Source organism: Schistocerca piceifrons, chromosome 3 (assembly GCF_021461385.2).
Source record: "Schistocerca piceifrons isolate TAMUIC-IGC-003096 chromosome 3, iqSchPice1.1, whole genome shotgun sequence".
Classification (NCBI taxonomy): Eukaryota; Metazoa; Arthropoda; class Insecta; order Orthoptera; family Acrididae; genus Schistocerca; species Schistocerca piceifrons.
In genome coordinates, this window is record NC_060140.1 from 29,509,405 (window position 1) to 29,530,401 (window position 20,997).

Below are 20,997 nucleotides of genomic sequence, written 5' to 3' on the forward strand. Positions count from 1 at the left end.
TAAAGTTAATTGGCAGAAAACGGAGAAAAGATTCAGTTTCGCGACCTCTTTCTCACGCGTTTGGCATGTCTATTGCTAACAAAATACAGGGTGGAAGCACAGCCCTCCATAAGCAGCTTGTTATCTGCCCTGTTGCATCCATTTCAAAGTTTCCAAAGAACGGCCATAAACTCGCCAAAAGCCTCGTGCTTTCACAAACATGTTTTGAAACAGTCTGGACGTCTGTTTCCCTGCCTCACGGAAGTTCACAGAACGTTTACATTTATTTTGGCTGATTGCTCCCTAACAAGGGCTCATCCTCTGCTTTATTCCTGGCCTACAATGCACTGTTAGCGACTTCTCAGCACTAGCCCGCATACCTGGACGCATGCCTCTCGTCGGGAGCCAACTTAATGTGTGTTGCACAATGCGACCGCAGCACGTGGCCGTCTGGAAATGTATCCTCACCATTCCCCAGAAAAACGCCCTTTGTCACCCTACCAACGCAATGCTTTTACTGCAGTGGTTGAAGTCGGCACCCTATTCCTTTGAACACAGGTAAAGCTTACCGTATTTCCTTCCTTAGAGCACGCAAACAAGACCATTAACTACTGCTCACCATTTCATCATAATGTATGAAGTCAAATCGCAGTAAAGATCATATTCCCTACGAAAACGAAATTTCATAGCACCGAATCAGAAGTGAGAGTGCTCTGCAATCTCTGACTCATCATAAACAATAAAGCATCGGTACGTGTTGCTCGAAATAGCTCATCTATCTCATTATTATATTCCTCTGCGGTTTTCTCATTGCCAATGATGGCTTCACCATGTAATGTTACTGGACCAGTTCTACCCCTGTTTGTTGGGTGTCATATCTGCAGTTCATAGCACCTAGCTAGCGTACTTGCTACTCCTGTCATTCCTTACTACAGTGTCTGTCGATGAAACTGATTTACTTCTTCTCAACCGACCAATGTATGGAACAATAGGTCAGTCTGTATTATTTCAGCTCCTATTAAAAATGTTTAGCCCAGTGCCTGGTGTTGAAGACAGTCCAGTGTCGACCATCAAAGGAAGATAAGCGGAAGCAGCATCCTTACACGATGTAGAGCAGACACATTTCACTAACCTACCACGGGATGTGTAGAAGAACCGACTGCATTTCTGTATAGCTTTCTGACAGGGGAGTGATTCAACAAAAGATTATTTATATTTCCGATCACAGCTTATTTATATTTCCGATCACAGCTTCTGATTTTCCAAGTCATTACGAATCGTTGGGCGTAGATCACTGGTTGATCCAATTATTATTAGAAATGTCGGTGGAAATGTATGTTAAATAAATGGTATCAAAAAAATTTTCCCCGGTAATTGGAGACTACCGTTGATTGGCATGATAAAGGGACTGTCGTGTTATGGGGATGAAATAATTTTCCGAACCTGGTTTAATTGTTCCTGATATTTTACAAACTGGCGAAAATCAGCATGGGATGTCCGAACCATTACTTGGTAATCAATCCACAGCTACTTAGTGGTGGAGGGACACTAGGACATCACGACCTTCTCAGAACAGCCGCCTCTCCAGTGCCCCTAACCTCTACGCTATTGCAACGTAACATTCCAGTACTGGTGGTGGTAAAACTCTACCTAAGTAGGAAGATCACCGTCGCTTTGTCATGTCCTACAGCTCCCGCAAGCTACCGTCTACAGTAAATGGTTTCTTAAATTCGTGTGGTCCACGAAATTATTGGCCCCTGCGAGTTATTGACGGGTATTAATAATTTCCAGCGGAAGGTTTTAACCAACCAGTAAAAATTTGAACGCAGTGGATAATGCAAAATTTTTTTTGAACCACTACACAAGGCACCTATACAGGGCTTAATAGGCAGTATACAGGGTGGTCCATTGCTAGTGACCGGGCCAAATATCTCACAAAATAAGCATCATACAGAAAAATTACAAAGAACGAAACTCGTCTAGCTTGAAGGGGGAAACCATATGGCGCTATGGTTGGCCCGCTAGATGGCGCTGCCATAGATCAAATGGATATTTTTTTTAAATAGGAACCCCCATTTTTATTACATATTCGTGTAGTACGTAAAGAAATATGAATGTTTTAGTTGGACCACTTTTTTCGCTTTGTGATACATGGCGCAGTAATAGTCACAAATGTGGTATCACATAACATCCCTCCAGTGCGGACGGTATTTGCTTCGTGATACATTACCCGTGTTAAAATGGGCCGTTAACCAATTGCGGAAAAGATTGATATCGTGTTGAAGTATGACTATTGTGACCAAAATGCCCAACGGGCGTGTGCTATGTATGCTGCTCGGTATCCTGGACGACGTCATCCAAGTGTCCGGACCATTCGCCGGATAGTTACGTTATTTAAGGAAATAGGAACTGTACAGCCACATGTGAAACGTCAACCACGACCTGCAACAAATGATGATGATCAAGTAGGTGTTTTAGCTGCTGTCGCGGCTAATCCGCACATCAGTAGCAGGCATATTGCGCGAGAATCGAGAATCTCAAAAACGTCGGTGTTGAGAATGCTACATCAACATCGATTGTACCCATACCATAATTCTATGCACCAGGAATTGCATTACGACGACTTTGAACGTCGTGTCCAGTTCTGCCACTGGGTACAAGAGAAATTAAGGGACGATGACAGATTTTTTGCACGCGTTCTATTTAGCGACGAAGCGTCATTAACCAATAGCGGTAACGTAAACCGGCATAAAATGCACCATTGGGCAACGGAAAATCCACGATGGCTGCGACAAGGGGAACATTAGCGACCTTGGCGGGAAAATGTATGGTGTGGCATTATGGGAGGAAGGATAGTTGGCTCCCAATCTGAATGGTGCAATATATACCGATTTCCTACGTAATGTTCTACCGTTGTTACTACAAGATGTTTCACTGCATGACAGTATGGCGATGTACTACCAGCATGATGGATGTCCGACACTAACTCGCGTCCGGTTGAAGCGGTATTGAATAGCATATTTCATGACAGGCGGATTGGTCATAGAAGCACGCACGTTCACCGGATCTGACGTCACCGGATTGCTTTCTATGGGGAAAGTTGAAGGAGATTTGCTATCGTGGTCCACCGACAACGGCTGACAACATGCGTCAGCGCATTGTCAATGCATGTGCGAACATTACGGAAGGCGAACTACTCGCTGTTGAGAGGAATATCGTTACACGTATTGTCAAATGCATTGAGGTTGACGGACATCATTTTGAGCATTTATTGCATTAATGTGGTATTTACAGGTAATCACGCTGTAACAGCATGCGTTCTCAGAACTAAGTTCACAAAGGTACATGTATCGCATTGGAACAACCGAAATAAAATGTTCAAACGTACCTATGTTCTGTATTTTAATTTAAAGAAACTATCTGTTATCAACTGTTCGTCTGAAATTGTGAGCCATGTTTTTGTGACTATTTCAGCGCCGTCTATCACAAAGCGAAAAAAGTGGTCAAACTAAAACATTCATATTTCTTTACGTACTAGACGAATATGTAATAAAAATGGGGGGGTTTCATATATAAGAAAACATAATCGATACCCGTTTGACCTATGGCAGCGCCATCTAGCGGGCCTACCATAGCGCATCTGGTTTCCCCCTTCAAGCTAGACAAGTTTCTTTCCTTGTAGGTTTTTCGTTTGACGCTTATTTCTTGAGATATTTGGCCCGGTCACGATCAATGGACCATCTTGTATAGCTTTTATTTGCTTTAATGACCCAGTATTCGACTATGGTACTCAGTTTCACCTATTCTTTATGATGGAGGGAGCAAACAATGAGTCGAGTGTAGAGATTAATTGATATTTATTCAGGATCAATGGCATTTCAACAACTAGCCGTGTTTCTGTTGCAATATACGTCATCAGAACTGGTCTCTCTAGTTAACATCGTTTAGTTTCGCCACGTAGTTATGGAATGGGAAAGGAGAGCGCAGATCTGGCTTAAAAGGAATTCTGTACACACACGCAGTTATACCTACACCCATGCTTCTTACATCCAGGTGCTATAGGTGACTCAGGATAAGTTCAGCAAAGACACTACCAACAAAATTAGGTCAGGGCGGAAGAGTGCTTTGCAAGCCTTTATCAAATCAATGGGCATTAAAATCTGATACTTTTCCTAGTGGCACGAGTTTAAACAATGTATTTTAATTAACGCACAACATTGCCAACAAATCAAATAGTTACGGGGGAGCACAAGAAACATGATCCCTTCAATGCTATTCAACACGCATGACCAAATTAGGTAGCCAACAAAGATCCAGAAAAATACGGACACATAAGATTATTCCTTCCCTATTTTACACTCGCCCACTGTTGTTGTTGTTGTTGTTGTTGTTGTTGTTGTTGTTGTTGTTGTTTTCAGTCCTGAGACTAGTTTGATGCAGCTTTCCATGCTACTCTATCCTGTTCAAGCTGCTTCATCTCCCAGTACCTACTGCAACCTACATCCTACTGAATTTGCTTGGTGTATTCATCTCTTGGTCTCCCTCTACGATTTTTACCCTCCACGCTGCCCTCCAATACTAAATTGGTGATCCCTTGATGCCTCAGAACATGTCCTACCAACCGATCCCTTCTTCTGGTCAAGTTGTGCCACAAATTTCCGTTCTCCCCAATTCTATTGAATACCTCCTCATTAGTTACGTGATGCACCCATCTAATCTTCAGCATTCTTCTGTAGCACCACATTTCGAAAGCTTCTATTCTCTTCTTGTCCAAACTATTCATCGTCCATGTTTCACTTCCATACATGGCTAGTTTCTCGCGTTGTGTGTGTTCTCATATGTTTCACAGAAAACGAGACGACAGACATTTATCAACAGGTGTACAAGTTCTCCGTCTGTTTCCCGGTACACCAGCATGGAGTCAGGGTCAACCACCCACTCACTGTCACTCATCTTAAGGCGGCTGGAGGCCGCACCGCGTTACCGCTTTCTCAGAGTTTGAGCCGCCCTAAGCTGCCTGCCTATTGTCGCTTCCCTTAGCCGCTCCCCCGGCCGGCCACGATCAACTCTAAATACTTCCCTGGGGTAAACTAGCGTCCAGTAAATCGACTCGTTTCCACAAAGTTTTCATGTCGTGTGAATTACTTTGAAACCATCACCCGACATTAATTATTCCACTACATCCATACTATACCTTCTACAAGATGCATTGTACCTTGTCAGTCATTTTGTTCAGCCCTACTGTTCGCTCATCGTGAGTTAGGTGATCTTTAATGACTTCATGTAAGGGGCATAGTTCTTGCCATCTTACAAAATAACGAAAAGTGTGAGGTCATCCACATGAGTGCTAAAAGGAACCTGTTAAAATTCGGTTACACGATAAATCAGTCTAATCTAAAAGCCATAAATTCAAGTAAATACCTAGGTATTACAATTACGAACAGATTGGAAGGAACACACAGAAAATGATGCGGGGAAGGCTAACCAAAGACTGCGTTTTATTGGCAGGACACTTAGAAGAAAATATAAAAGACGTACTAAGGAGACTGCCTACACTATACTTGTCCGTCCTCTTTTAGAACACTGCTGCGCGGTGTGGGATCCTTATCAGATAGGACTGACGGAGTATATCCGAAAAGTTCAAAGAAAGGCAGCACGTTTTGTATTATCGCGAAATATGGGAGAGAGTGTCACAGAAATGATACAGGAGTTTGGCTATACATCATTAAAAGAAAGGCGTTTTGCGACGGAATCTTCTCACGAAATTCCAATCACCAACTTTCTCCTCCGAATACGAAAATATTTTGTTGATACCGACCTACATAGGGAGAAACGATCACCACGATAAAATAAGGGAAATGAGAGCTCTTACGGAAAGATATAGGTGTTCATTCTTTAGAGAATTGTGAAGGTGGTTCGATTAACCCTCTGCCAGGCACTTACATGTGATTTGCAGAGTAATCATGTAGATGTAGTATATTTTATTGCCTTTTTCGGTCTTTAATTTAAAAAGAGCATCATCAGAGACTTTGGAATTCAGAGTTGAAAGTGCAGTAGTTGGCTGTTAAATTAAAGAGCGAAACCAGTCAATAAAACATACTGAGGCGGCTTGTGGCTGTCCTAAACAACTTAATGTAAACAGTCGCTGTTTCTCCTACAGGAAGTGGATGCTCTCGGAGAGGGTGTGTACTTGTTTCGTTTAGAAATAGTGGACTACGGAGTCGAATACGGAAAAACTGTTGAAGTTAATAGAGTTCCATCGCGGTCGTCGATGTTTATGGGCCCCTACGAAGAGCGATTATAAAAACAAACTGAAACGACTAGACTCTTGGAGGGAAATAACTCAGCTATTAGAAAGTGATATGCACGACGTGGAAAAAGGAAGTGGTGTGCCTATTGACATCTTTTCGCAGTGAACGACATAGAGAAACAAACAAAACTTGGAGTGCCTACTGATTTTCTGCTGCAAGCATAGCTCTCCTAAAAGAGATGTTATCTTTGGAAACTTGTAGGGCCTGCACAATTCGATAACAATTCGAAATCTGTGATTTCAATAGGGTGAAAAGTTATGAAATAGCGCTTACTCCATTTCAGCTTTGAGCTAGTCATTAATTTTGTCCCTGCCCACTGACCTCTCAATTGTGTTCCCAACGCAAACCTATCAGGGATAACTGCCATTCTACACGACCGAATCCATTGGCCCCAAGCCGTTCGTTGAACGTTCGACCAAGTCCAGTGTCTGTCGGTCGTCGGCCTGGAGTGCACGCACCTTTATGCTAGTCGCAGCCGGGTGAGTTTGAGTGACCGGTCGCAAGACGAGGAATCTATAGGTTTTGAAACGTTAACTCAAGATGACTGGAGTGCATACTGCCTCCACGTGGAGAAACTTGAAAGAGAGTACCGGGTTAACGATGGGGTTATTGAATACATAATAGACGCCATAGTTATTAATTTAGAAAGTGAGGACGACGACGACAATGACAGTGTTGATGATGACCTCTAAAATACGATGTACGTAAACAGGCAATGATTATTTTAAAAAAATACGTTGTGTGTTCTTTCAAGCCTGACTCTGCTCATACACTATAAAGTTTCTTTTGGTAGAAATGTACTACATGGTAGTAAATGTGTTAAACAATTTTCCAAGATAAATACTGTCAAATGTGGTCCAAAGCAATAAATACATTCATCACTAGTTGTACAAAATCAGGAATAACTTGAGAACTTCATGGTAAAATCAGTTAACTTTTCGCTAGTAAAACGTGATTCAATCACGTAAAACCATTGATGCTTATACAACAGAAGCATTTGAATGTACTCTGTCACTAAAACTCTATCTCGGTTACTATTCACCTGATTCTAAGACATATTGCTTAAAACGATGGGTGCAGTAGCTATTCTAAACACCACTGAAATTTCTTTCGAAACATGTATACCGAATCTGGACTTCTGTGTAAAAAGCTTGACATATGAGGTGCGTTCACGTATTTTTATTTTTCGGTAAGAAATTTACTTTCTAATTTACAACAATGTTATCCTCTTCAAACTATTCCCCATTACATGCTATACACTTACGCCAGTGCTTTTTCCAATTCCCGAAGCAACTACTTGAAGGAACTGTTTCCTCGGGATAGTTCGTTGGTATCTTAATTGCGAAATTTTAGTCTCATCCATTCTTCTAAAACCGCTGTCCTTTAAGGCCTACTTTGAAATATTTATACTACTTGTATGCTCTTACTTTACTCATAAGAGACTCACCAAAAGCAATATTTAACATTTCTAAAAATTTGATTCATTTTATTCCATTCTCTTAACAAAATTTGGTACGTATTCTCCAATCTGTTATTATACAAAACAAATAATAGTTGATGCTACCAAAACACACACAACCTTTTTGACAACTGAAAATTAGTTCAAATGGGTCTGAGCACTATGGGACTCAACATCTTAGGTCATCAGTCCCCTAGAACTTGGAACTACTTGAACCTAACTAACCTAAGGACATCACACACATCCATGCCCGAGGCAGGATTCGAACCTTCGACCTTAGCGGTCACGCGGTTCCAGACTGAAGCGCCTAGAATCGCTCGGCCACAATGGCTGGCTTGACAACTGACAAGAGAATAAATATCCAATATGCATAACATTGTACAGATACTTTTCAGGCATGTTTACGAAGACAGTGACAAAAAAAGTAGTGCAAGTCGAACTAATACAACACACGAAATTATAAATTTCTGGTTGCTTTTTAAACACTCTTCATGTTGCAAGACCTGTTAAGTTTCAATGCAGCCCTTCAAAGAAAACTTCTACCTTTTAGTAGAAACACAAAGTAAGAACAAGCCTTAAATTCTACAGATTGATTGCACTGTATCAGGTTCGTCTTACGAACAGAGCAACGTACATTCAGATGAATAGGCATTCGGTTCTATGTTTGTAGTTGAATCCTGACTTCCGTTCTTATGTTAATATTATTTACTCTATAATGTTTTGTTTCGAAGAAGCTATCGTCTTTTGTTTTCCTTATGCTCTTAACGCATTAGTCTAAAAATAAACGCAGCCGGGACGCATGTGAACTCGGCGTCGCCACAGATTTAAAGCGCGCGCCACGGTAGGGACGGCACCGCGTTGTGAAACAGCCCGTAGAAGCGCCCTGTGAAGTAGCAGGGTAGGCGGAGTGGGGTGTCGCTCGCTCGCTCGCTCTTGAGTTTACCAACAGACTATACCGCAGGCGGCGTGTCGCCCGCGGTACGGCCATCAGTCTCTGCGGACAGTGGGGCGTGTGCGGCACCGCCGCTGTTATTACTGCCCCGTCTGCCGGAACCCTACCTGCTTGCCTTCTTACCTTCCACAGTGCTGCTGTCGCCACTTCTACACCTGCAATCCACCCAGGGAAACGCCTGACACCTGGAAGCTCTCTTGCTAGCTTCTCAACCACTGAAGGGTGCCAGCGGTACAGAACACAAGTGCTTCTACTGAAAAACGTTTCTCCTCATATTTCAGTTTGTACGTTGACTAGAAGTTTATATGTTGATTGGTGTTCCCGTAACCCGTCTAGAATAGACCCCCCGACCCGTCCGCTGTCCTACTTATCTAAACCTCTCCCATCGAGCACCCATCTACATGCTTATCACCCGTGACAGAATTCTTTAAATACGCATTCTCTGCCTGTCTGAGGAGGAATAAAAAATGGCTCTCAGCACTATGGGACTTAACTTCTGAGGTCATCAGTTCCCTAGAACTTAGAACTACTTCAACCTAACCAACCTAAGGACATCACACACATCCATGCCCGAGGCAGGATTCGAACCTGCGACCGTATCAATGAGGAGAAATATTCTACTACTATAGTGTGCTTGTGGTCTTTCGTGATAACAATGGTTTGCGCATCTCCTCTATCCTTGGTAATCTTTTCATCTCTGCACAATCATTGCAACTTACTTGACCCTGTTTTGACCTAATTTGAGAATTTCCGAGTCTAGTTTAAGGCAGTTACACACGTGCATACTACGCTGAAGTGAAAAGGTCACGGCATACCACCTAACATCATGTAGCACATGCTTCTGCCCGGCACAGTACAGCATCTCGATGTGGCGTGGACTCGAGAAGTCGTCCGAAGTCCGCTGCAGAATTATTAGGCCACGCAGCCTCTACAGCCGTTCCTAGCTGCGAAACTGTTGCTAGTACAGAATACTGTGCACGAACTGACCTCTCGGTTATGTCCCATAAGTATTCGCTGGGATACACGTCGAGTGATGCGGGTGGCCACATAATACGCACGAATTGTTCAGAATGTCCTTCAGACCAGTCGCGAACACTTGGGGCTTGGCGACATGGCGCACTCTCATCCATAAAAGTTCCGTCGTTGTTTGAGAACATGGCGTCCTTGAATGGCTGCAGATGCTCTGCAAGTTGCTGAACGTAATCAGATCCAGACAATGATCGGTGCAGTTGGACCAGAGGACCCAGTCCATTCCATGTAAACACAGCCCACACCATTATGGAGCCACCACCAGCTTGCACAATGCCTTGTTCACAACTTGGGTCCAAGGCTTAGTGGGGTATGCGCCAACTCGAACCCCACCATCAGCTCTTACCAATGGAGATCGGGTCTCAGCTGACCAGGCCACGGTTTTCCGGTCCTCTAGTGTCCAACCGATATGGTGACGAGCCCAGGAGACGCGCTGCAGGCGATGTCGTGCTGTTACCAAAGGCACCCGTCGGCTGTCTGCTGCCATACCCGATTAACGCCTGCCTCGTCGTACGTCTCAGATTGGTTTCTGCGGTCATACAAACCAAGGAGAAACTACAGCCGTAATTTTTCCAGAGGACATGCGGCTTTACTGTATGGTTAAATGATGATGGGGTCCTCTTGGGTAAAATATTCCGGAGGTAAAATAGTCCCCCATTCGGATCTCCGGGCGGGGACTACTCAAGAGTACGTTGTTATCAGGAGAAAGAAAACTGGCGTTCTACGGATCGGAGCTTGGAATGTCAGATCCCTTAATCGAGCAGGCAGGCTAGAAAATTTAAAAAGGGAAATGGATAGGTTAAAGTTAGATATAGTGGGAATTAGTGAAGTTCGGTGGCAGGAGGAACAAGACTTTTGGTCAGGTGAATACAGGGTTATAAATACAAAATCAAATAGAGGTAATGCAGGAGTAGGTTTAATAATGAATAAAAAAATAGTCGTGCGGCTAAGCTACTACAAACAGCATAGTGAACGCATTATTGTGGCCAAGATAGACACGAAGCCCACGCCTACTACAGTAGTACAAGTTTATATGCCAACTAGCTCTGCAGATGATGAAGAAATTGATGAAATGTATGATAAGATAAAAGAAATTATTCAGATACTGCAGGAAGATGAAAATTTAATAGTCATGGGTGACTGGAATTCGTCAGTAGGAAAAGGGAGAGAAGGAAACATAGTAGGTGAATATGGATTGGGGCTAAGAAATGAAAGAGGAAACCGTCTGGTAGAATTTTGCACAGAGCATAACTTAATCATAGCTAACACTTCGTTCAAGAATCATAAAAGAAGCCTGAATACATGAAAGAATCCCGGAGATACGAAAAGGTATCAGACACATTATATAATGATAAGACAGAGATTTAGGAACAAGGTTTTAAATTGTAAGACATTTCCAGGGGCAGATGTGGACTCTGACCACAATCTATTGGTTATGACCTGTACATTAAAATTGAAGAAACTGTAAAAAGGTGGGAATTTAAGGAGATAGGATCTGGATAAATTGACTAAACCAGAGGTTGTACAGAGTTTCAACGACAGCATAAGGGAACAATTGACAGCTGTGGGGGGAAAGAAGTACGGTAGAAGAAGAATGGGTAGCTCTGAGGGATGAAGTTGTGAAGGCAGCACAGGGTCAAGTAGATAAAAAGACGAGAGCTACTAGAAATCCTTGGGTAACAGAAGAAACACTGAATTTAATTGATGAAAGGAGAAAATATAAAAGTGCAGTAAATGAAGCAGGCAAAAAGGAATACACACGTCTCAAAAATGAGATAGACAGGAAGTGCAAAATGGCTAACTAGGGATGGCTAGAGGACAAATGTAAGGATGTAGAGGCCTATCTCACTAGAGGTAAGATAGATACTGCCTACAGGAAAATTAGAGAGACATTTGGGGAAAAGAAACCACTTCTATGAATATCAAGAGCTCAGATGGAAACCCAGTTCTAAGCAAAGAAGGGAAGGCAGAAAGATGGAAGGAGTATATAGAGGGTCTATACAAGGGCGTTGTACTTGAGGACAATACTATAGAAATGGAAGACAATGCAGATGAAGATGAAATGGGAGATACGATACTGCGTGAAGAGTTTGACAGAGCACTGAAAGACCTGTGTCGAAACAAGGCCGCGGGAGTAGACAACATTCCATTAGAACTACTGACGGCCTTGGGAGAGCCAGTCCTGACAAAACTCTACCATCTGGTGAGCAAGAAGTATGAGACAGGCGAAATACCCTCAGACTTCAAGAAGAATATAATAATCCCAATCCCAAAGAAAGCAGGTGTTGACAGATGTGAAACTTACCGAACTATCAGTTTAATAAGTCACAGCTACAAAATACTAACACGAATTCTTTACAGACGAATGGAAAAACTGGTAGAAGCCGACATCGGGGAAGATCAGTTTGGATTCCATAGAAATGTTGGAACACGTGAGGCAATACTGACTCTACGACTTATATTAGAAGAAAGATTAAGGAAAGGCAAACCTACGTTTCTAGCATTTGTAGACTTGGAGAAAGCTTTTGACAATGTTGACTGGAATACTCTCTTCCAAATTCTAAAGTAAGCATGGATAAAATACAGGGAGCGAAGGGCTATTTACAATTTGTACAGAAACCAGATGGCAGTTAAAAGAGTTGAGGGGCATGAAAGGGAAGCAGCGTCTGGGAACGGGGTGAGGCAGGGTTGTAGCCTCTCCCCAATGTTATTAAATCTGTATATTGAGCAAGCAATAAAGGAAACAAAAGAAAAATTCGGAGTAGGTATTAAAATTCATGGAGAAGAAACAAAAATTTTGAGGTTCGCCGATGACATTGTAATTCTGTCAGAGACAGCAAAGGACTTGGAAGAGCAGTTCAATGGAACGAACAGTGTCTTGAAAGGAGGATATTAGATGAACATCAACAAAATCAAAATGAGGATAATGGAATGTAGTCGAATTAAGTCGGGTGATGCTGAGGGAATTAGATTAGGAAATGAGACACTTACATTAGTAAAGGAGTTTTGCTATTTGGGGAGCAAAATAACTGATGATGGTCGAAGTAGAGAAAATATAAAATGTAGACTGGCAATGGCAAGGAAAGCGTTTCTGAAGAAGAGAAATTTGTTAACATCGAGTATAGATTTAAGTGTCAGGAAGTCGTTTCTGAAAGTATTTGTATTCAGTGTAGCCATGTATGGAAGTGAAACATGGATGATAAATAGTTTGGACAGGAAGAGAATAGAAGCTTTCGAAATGTGTTGCTACAGAAGAATGCTGAAGATTAGATGGGTGGATCACATAATTAATGAGGAGGTATTGAATAGAATTGGGGAGAAGAGGAGTTTGTGTCACGACTTGACTAGAAGAAGGGATCGGTTGGTAGGACATGTTCTGAGGCATCAAGGGATCACAAATTTATCATTGGAGTGCTGCGTGGAGAGTAAAAATCGTAGATGGAGACCAAGAGACGAATACGTTAAGCAGATTTAGAAGGATGTAGGTTGCAGTAGGTACTGGGAGATGAAGAAGCTTGCACAGGATAGAGTAGCATGGAGAGCTGCATCGAACCAGTCTCAGGACTGAAGACCACAACAACAACAACAACATAACGTCATGTCTGTTAATGGCGACAACTCTACGCAAACGCCATTGCTTTCGGCCGACACGTGAAGTCTGTCGGCCAATGGGTTGTCCATAGTGAGAGGTAATGCCTGAAATTTATTGTTCTCGGCACACTCTTGAAACTCTGGATCTTCGAATATTGAATTCCTTATTTATTTCCGAAATAGAAAGTCCTATGTATGTAGCTCCAACTACCATTTCGTGTTCAAGGTCTGTTAACTCCTGTCGTGCAGCGTTAATCGTGTCAGACCCCTTTTCGCACGAATCACCTCTGTACTAACGACAGCTCCGCCAATGCACAGTCATCTTATACGCTGTGTACGCAGTACTACAGACATGTGTATACGTGGACATCACTGTCCCATGAGTTTTGCCACCTCATTGTACTAACGACAGCTCCGCCAATGCACAGTCATCTTATACGCTGTGTACGCAGTACTACAGACATGTGTATACGTGGACATCACTGTCCCATGAGTTTTGCCACCTCATTGTACGTTAGTAAAACTATTCTATAATTACTGGCAAAACATAGTAGATTGTCTCTTCGAGTAATGCTTGTTACGTATCGGAGTCAGTGAACATTAGATTGAATTTCTAACTGTATCCACATTCGTCTGATGACTGCGGTTCCACTGGCAGCCGCATCTTCATATCAGTTCAGTTCTTCGAAAATCTCCAGCGCTCGTAATGTAGTATTTTTGGATATGTCATCTCAAATTTAATTGCTGGTTCAGATTTCACAGATGGCATATACAAATGCATTGCAAGTATGTTTGTCTATAAGTTGAACCTCTTTACACTAGGAATCCACTAATTCTGCAAATTTGATTTGCCAATAGTAACTAATTCTTTCCTCCTGACATGCATGAACAAATTTCACGTTGCAGGTGTGAAAGTTTAACTGTTGCCACTACATGTTGTGAGTCATGTAATGTCACCAAATGGGCTTGCTTCAAAATTGGTTAAAAATCAGTTTCAAAATTTTAGTTAAACATTCAAGTTTTACGACGACGGTTAACTTTCACCTATGTAGCGCTTAGTATCATTGTTATCCGTGTTTAAGATCGTTTCAAGGAATCCTTTAATTTTCGCTATTGGTACAATATATACTACTACTACTACTACTACTACTACTACTACTACGTGATCAGGCCCAGTGGACCGCACGCATCTACAAGTTTCCTCCTCCACTGTATTCTGTCCATTGCTGCTATCCGCCATCCGTCCACATCTATTGACACTTGGTTTAAATCATCATGGAGTCCATCTCCCTGGCGGCCTCTTTCCTGTAGGTGTGAAATCCAGGAGCTTCCGAGGCCTTCTGTGATCCTCCATCCGGGCCACATGGCCGGCCCACTGCATTCGTTTGGCTTTGACAGTTCCTGCTATGTTGGGCTGCTGGTGTAGTTCCTCAAGCTCTTGGTTGTATCTGATCCTGCATTCCCCTGTATTGCATCCAGAACCGGACCGAAGATCTTCCGAAGCACTTTTCTCTCAAAAACTAGGAGCTTATGGAAGTCCTGTTTCCGGATACTCCACGTCTCACAGCCATATAGAACAACAGGCTGGATCAGGGTTTTCACAGTCGAATCTTGAACTGTCTGGAGAGAGATTTGGACCGAATCAGCTGTACTAGACTGTGGTAAGATCGGTTTCCTGCTTGTATTCTGGCATTGATCTCTGCTTCACATGACGAGTTCTCAGTGAAAAGTGCCCCTAGGTATTTGAATTCTTGCACTCTCTTGTAGGAATGGTCCCCAACCTGCAGTGATTGTAGATGATCAGGAGTCTGACAATGACCACGCGTCATAACGAGGTACTCTGTCTTAGCTTCGTTTATGTTTAGCCCAAATTTGCTGGCAGCCTCCTTTAGTGCTTTGGTCATTTGCTCCAACTCCTCTTCCGACCTAGAGAGTAAACAGATGTCGTCTCCATAGGCTAAGTATACCAGTGTCTTCCCATCGATTTCAATCCCTTCGTTCTTTTGGAAGGTCTCGCGTACGATCTTCTCGAGGGCAAAGTTGAACAGGATAGGGGACAACCCATCTCCTTGCCTGAGTCCTGTCACAATTTCAAATTCCTCAGTTACGCGATATCCAATCTTCACCTTTGCATGTGTTTCGTTCAGACAGATCTTTATCAGATTGATGAGTTTCTCTGCTATGCCAAACTCCCTTAAACAGTTGAGCAGGCTCTTGCGATGTATGCAATCATAGGCCTTCTTAAAATCAACGAATAAAATATGCAAATTTTTACCATATTTACCCAGTTTCTCAGTGAGCTGCCGGAGACTGAAGATGTGATCTACTGTTGACCGTCCTGGCCAGAAACCTCCCCGGTACTCCCCAATCACCGATTCTGCCACTGGCTGAATTCTATGTATGAGGCAATTGGACAGGATCTTATAGCAGACGTTAAGCAGGGCGATTCCTCGACAGTTGTCACATTTCAGTTTGTCGCCCTTCTTATGTATTGGACAAATCAGAGCTGTTTTCCATTCTCCTGGTAGTTCTTCTTTGGTCCATGTTGCCTGTATCAGTCGGTGTATTTTTTCTGCAAGTTTCTCTCCTCCTGCCAGGATCATTTCAGCCTGTATTCCATCTTCACCTGGACTCTTATTCTGTTTAAGGTGTCTGATTCTGGTTTTTATCTCATCCAGGGTAGGTGGGGGATAGTCTGCATCGGCTGTAATTGGGTACTGGAAATCAAACTGCAGTTCGGGTTCATCACAATTTAGCAGCTGTCGAAAGTACTCTTTCCATCTCTCAGCTATTGGTACAATATATGTAATACTATAACTGTAATCGTGCGCTTCACAAATCACGGCGCAGCATGGTGGGAGATGGAGATCCCTCCAGCCAGTGGCAAGCAATACTGGGGGGACGTAGGGTTAGGTTTGTGAGGCTTCATGGAGGGAGTATGTGGGCTGCGAGAGCTTCGTGGAACAGGAAGAAGCTGCGGTTTCAGAGTGCAGATTTGTGAAGCGGTATAACTTGGGTTTCTGGTGATAAAGTGCTGCGCGGTGCGGATGTATTACGGACTTGAAAATTTTCACGAGTCTAGTGAACAGCTGAGGTTGGTATTTTTGCCGACACCTTTCCTTCCCCGGCTCGAATCTGGGGCAAGCAGACCTCAGATACCTGGCCGGGCTTCAAAATTATGTCGATTGATTCTCCCGACGCTTCTTTGTGGAACTACACGAAAGTGTGGATGTTCTCCAACATTAATTTATTTAGCGAGCTAGTTTTCGTGTTAGAACGTCTTGATTCAGAATTATGACTCGGCATTTGCTGAGCATGCAATGAGTCAGGTTGTCAGGTGTGGTGTCGTGTCCTCCACCTTTGTCTTTTGGAAAAGGTGGAGACCAACAAACATTATCATTACTAAACGCTGAACTTAAACATTTATCGTCTCCTAAACTTCACCTGTACTCTGCATTTCACCATTTTCCCATATTTTCTGTACTAGTATATTCATCCATTTTACCTCGTAGTTTTTTATTGTAGTTGTTAGTGTACTCCAAATTGAAGCATATTCTGTTTTTTTATTCATATGTACATCTCCCATGTGAGACTTCATAGTTACTGATACATAACGCAGTTCACACATGCTCAAGTGTGTTACAGTAGTGAAGATATCTTTTAGTTTGTCTCTGCATTACTTACCATATGTAATACGTTTCCATCTAGAACTTGACCTGTATTTACCTAATTGCAATATTAATGCGATTAATATTTTCACGTCCTGCATCTTTCGCCAGATGAACAACTTCCGCTATGTTGACTGTAATTCTTGGTACTTACATAACCTACCAGTTACACAGCACATATATCAGTTATAAATTTAGATTCGGATGGAGCACGATTTCGTTTTGTCATATAGTCATCCGTTGTCCTCTCCTTCAACGTCAGATATGTATTGTGTGGGTGCTTGTGGGTGAGACAGTTAGGGAGTGAGGTACAATTGTGTCGGACTTTCTTTCATTGCTTCGTGGTACATTTGACACATTTTAACGTCTTCCTTTCCCGCAAATTTTCGAATGGGCGTTGCTAACCTTGCCGTCGAGTGCCCATAGACCGCAGACGCAAGTACAGCTTTCTACCGCAGCCTCTGTCGGCTGCAAACAAACAAACACTGTGTTATAAAAGTCTTGATGTTTCCTGATGCGTTCACTTCGCGTATATTTTGTGTTTAGCTTGAATGTTTTCAGTGGTTTTGCAATTGCACGGTCAAATATCACATTTACTCTGCTTTTGCATCTTACTCGCCATGTGTAAAGTCTTTTTCTAAGTTGTTCACTAGTACGACATCCTTCCTGATGACGATAGTCAGTTGTTGGCTGATGGTGGCTCTGCAGTTCGGTTAACGGAATAAATTGAAGGTATAGAACAAGCACATTTCCTTATTTTCATTTGTAGACGTTAATTCTTAGTTTTTCTTTCACATCCTTGTCCGCTCGGAGCTTCTGCTCCCCCTCTAATGACGTCATTGTCCACATTCCGTTAAACGCGAATCTTCCTTCGTCGCTTACGTAATTCTCTCCCCTGAAAATGTCTTCCAACACCAGGATTCGAACCGGTTCCCTCCCCGTCGACTACCACCGGACTAAACTGCGCTAGTTACCTCAGTTACGGAAGCGACGGCTGTAACAATAGCTACCGTTGCGAAAAAATCTCGGTAGCGGCACAAAAAGCGATGCCGGCACGCAACTGCCACATCGTAAGAGGCGGATATAGAAAGAAACCAGTGCTGGAAATGTCACAGAGTTACAGAGAGCAAGAGAATAAACGTTTTCAGTTATGTTTGCCAAGTTTTGCGAGACGAGCTCTTCCTCTTTATGTTTGCAGCTGCATGCCGGGCGCGTGTGACGTGTGTGTGTGTGTGTGTGTGTGTGTGTGTGTGTGTGTGTAAGAGACAGAGAGACAAGGCGTGGAGAGTAAGCTCGTGGGTTATGCACCGCCGGCTGTCATCTGGAGTAAGAAGCCTGCAGACGTGGAAGCATGCGACCCGCATACCTAACCAGCTGGCGACCTAATTACTGCCGGAGAAGCAAGGCCTGGCGGGACTCTTAGAGCGTAGCGCGGGGCAAACACCTCCCTTCCCGTCTCTGCCTGGAGTCGTGAGGCGCCTCTGTCACACTGCTTGCTGGCACTCACTTATTCGACAGGCGGACCAGCACCTCGTAATCAGATCTCGACGCAGCCACTGTGCAGCTGGTAGGGAAGCATTCTATACTGCTTCCCGTCACGACGCAGCAATCCCAAACACGTCACCGTCTCGGCTGTCGCAATGATGTTCCCGCTTCCTTTATTTGAACACAAACACTGGCTACAAGTTCGGTACAGAGTTCGTCACAGACATCAGTTTGAATCTCACTGCAGTTACTTGAAGAACGAACACTGTGATACACGTCAGGTACTTAACTAAAGTTGAAAACTCTCGAACAGCTACAAAAAACCAGCCGGCTCAACCACCAAACAGACAAAGTTTAGAGTGTAGGTCATCAACAGGAGGCAGCCGACGCTTACAAGTATCAAAAAAAGCAAAACGAGGATAATGGAATGTAGTCGAATTAAGTCGGATGATGCTGAGGAATTAGATTAGGAAATGAGACGCTTAAAGCAGTAAAGGAGTTTCGCTATTCGGGGAGCAAAATTACTGATGATGGTTCGAGTAGAGAAGATATAAAATGTAGACTGGCAATGGCAAGGAAAGCGTTTCTGAAGAACAGGAATTTGTTAACATGGAGTATAGATTTAAGTGTCAGGAAGTCGTTTCTGAAAATATTTGTATGGAATGTAGCCATGTATGGAAGTGAAACGTGGACGATAAATAGTTTGGACAAGAAGAGAATAGAAGCTTTCGAAATGCGGTGCTACAGAAGAATGCTGAAGATTAGATGGGTACATCACAAAAATAATGAGGTATTGAATAGAATTGGGGAGGAGTTTGTGGCACAACTTGACAAGAAGAAGGGACCAGTTGGTAGGGCATGTTCTGAGGCATCAAGGGATCACCAATTTAGTATTGGAGGGCAGTGTGGAGGCTAAAAATCGTAGAGGGAGACCAAGAGATGATTACACTAAACAGATTCAGAAGGATGTAGGCTGCAGTAGGTACTGGGAGATGAAGCAGCTGGCCCAGGATAGAGTAGCATGGAGAGCTGCATCAAACCAGTCTCAGGACTGAAGACCACAACAACAACAATGTAGACTGAATGCGAGACAATGGCCAGCTGTCACGTTTGGAGTGGCTCTGTCGTGCTTCAATAGTCGCGGTACGTACGTGACGAGGCTAAGCTCTATTCTGTATCGCTCGTACCGATCGGTGCTGTAGCTTAGCCTCGTTAGTGACGTCATTTTCGGTTCTGTAGCCAAAGTTGTTATTCTGTAAGCCTCTGCAACCTGTTACCGATCGATGTACCCACCGATTTTCTGTCAACCGTACAGAGATGTGGTTAGGTTTCGGTATGGCCACTCATTCGGTTTGGCATGGTATATTTACAGATAGAATTGTTATTGTAGAAATGCTGAGTGATCTTAGGTTCGGATGTAGTAATTATGTTTTACTGAAGAATCACATGGACAGATCCGAGTGGAAAGTGATTTCATACTAGACTGGTTTCCCTTATCAGGAATATGGTTTGTATTGTTGTTACTGCAAATGATTGTAACATCAAAAATACATTTTTGGTCAATATTCTCACAAAATACCTGTTATTTTGTTGTTATTAAGAGATTAAAAATCATTAAATTTCAAGACCTCAGCTGTGCATATGTAGATGGCACAAGTTTTATCTGAAATTACTAGTGACTTTTCGGACTTTTTTTCCGAACTGTTTTAGGTATTAGTTATAGAAATGCATTTACAGCTTTTAAGTAACTATGGAAAGGAATTTTGTGAAGGCTGATAGTGGAAACCTTCCAAAATTACATGCATTTACGGCTTATGCCCGCATTGTTCGGCAACGAAGTCAACCTGCGTCTCTCTCCATTAAAATAAAAACGAACAGAGCGCTCATTGCGTACAAAGTGGTTCAGACAACAGACTGCCATGCAAGATGTCGTAGGTGCGCTTATTCCTGGGTATAATATATATATTCCTCTTCGTCTTTGTGACACTTTCTGAGACTTCGTTATTCGTGAAAATCAAGTATTTTTCTGCAATATTCGATGTTATTTACAAGTAAGAGTGCAATTTCTCAGTAATGAGTATCTTCGATTCAGCCACTTCCATACGTCAAGAAATGAAAGATGAAATTGCTACAGATGAAATTTCTGTGTGTGAAACAACTGACAGTGACATTTATAAGTGTTTCCTGTCACAAATAATTCACCATTTCTTTCTCAATACGCGGTTAAAACCAACTTGTGGTTAGACAGGGATCTAAGTGCTTAAATTACTGCGAATGAAAGTAGCAGGAATCATCTCTGTACACTTACCTGTCACAAGTATTTATCTGTGATCGAATCTTTAACAATAGCAGACAGAGATGAAGGATCCCAGCCGTAATATTTTCAGACTATACCACCATATATGAAACATTTTGATTCATCAGATGCATGCTCTAAACTACGACGAATGTCAGTAGCTGCACTCGCCACACACTTCTGAGAAGGCGTTTCTTAAATTTTGTTTTTAAGACCCAAATCACATA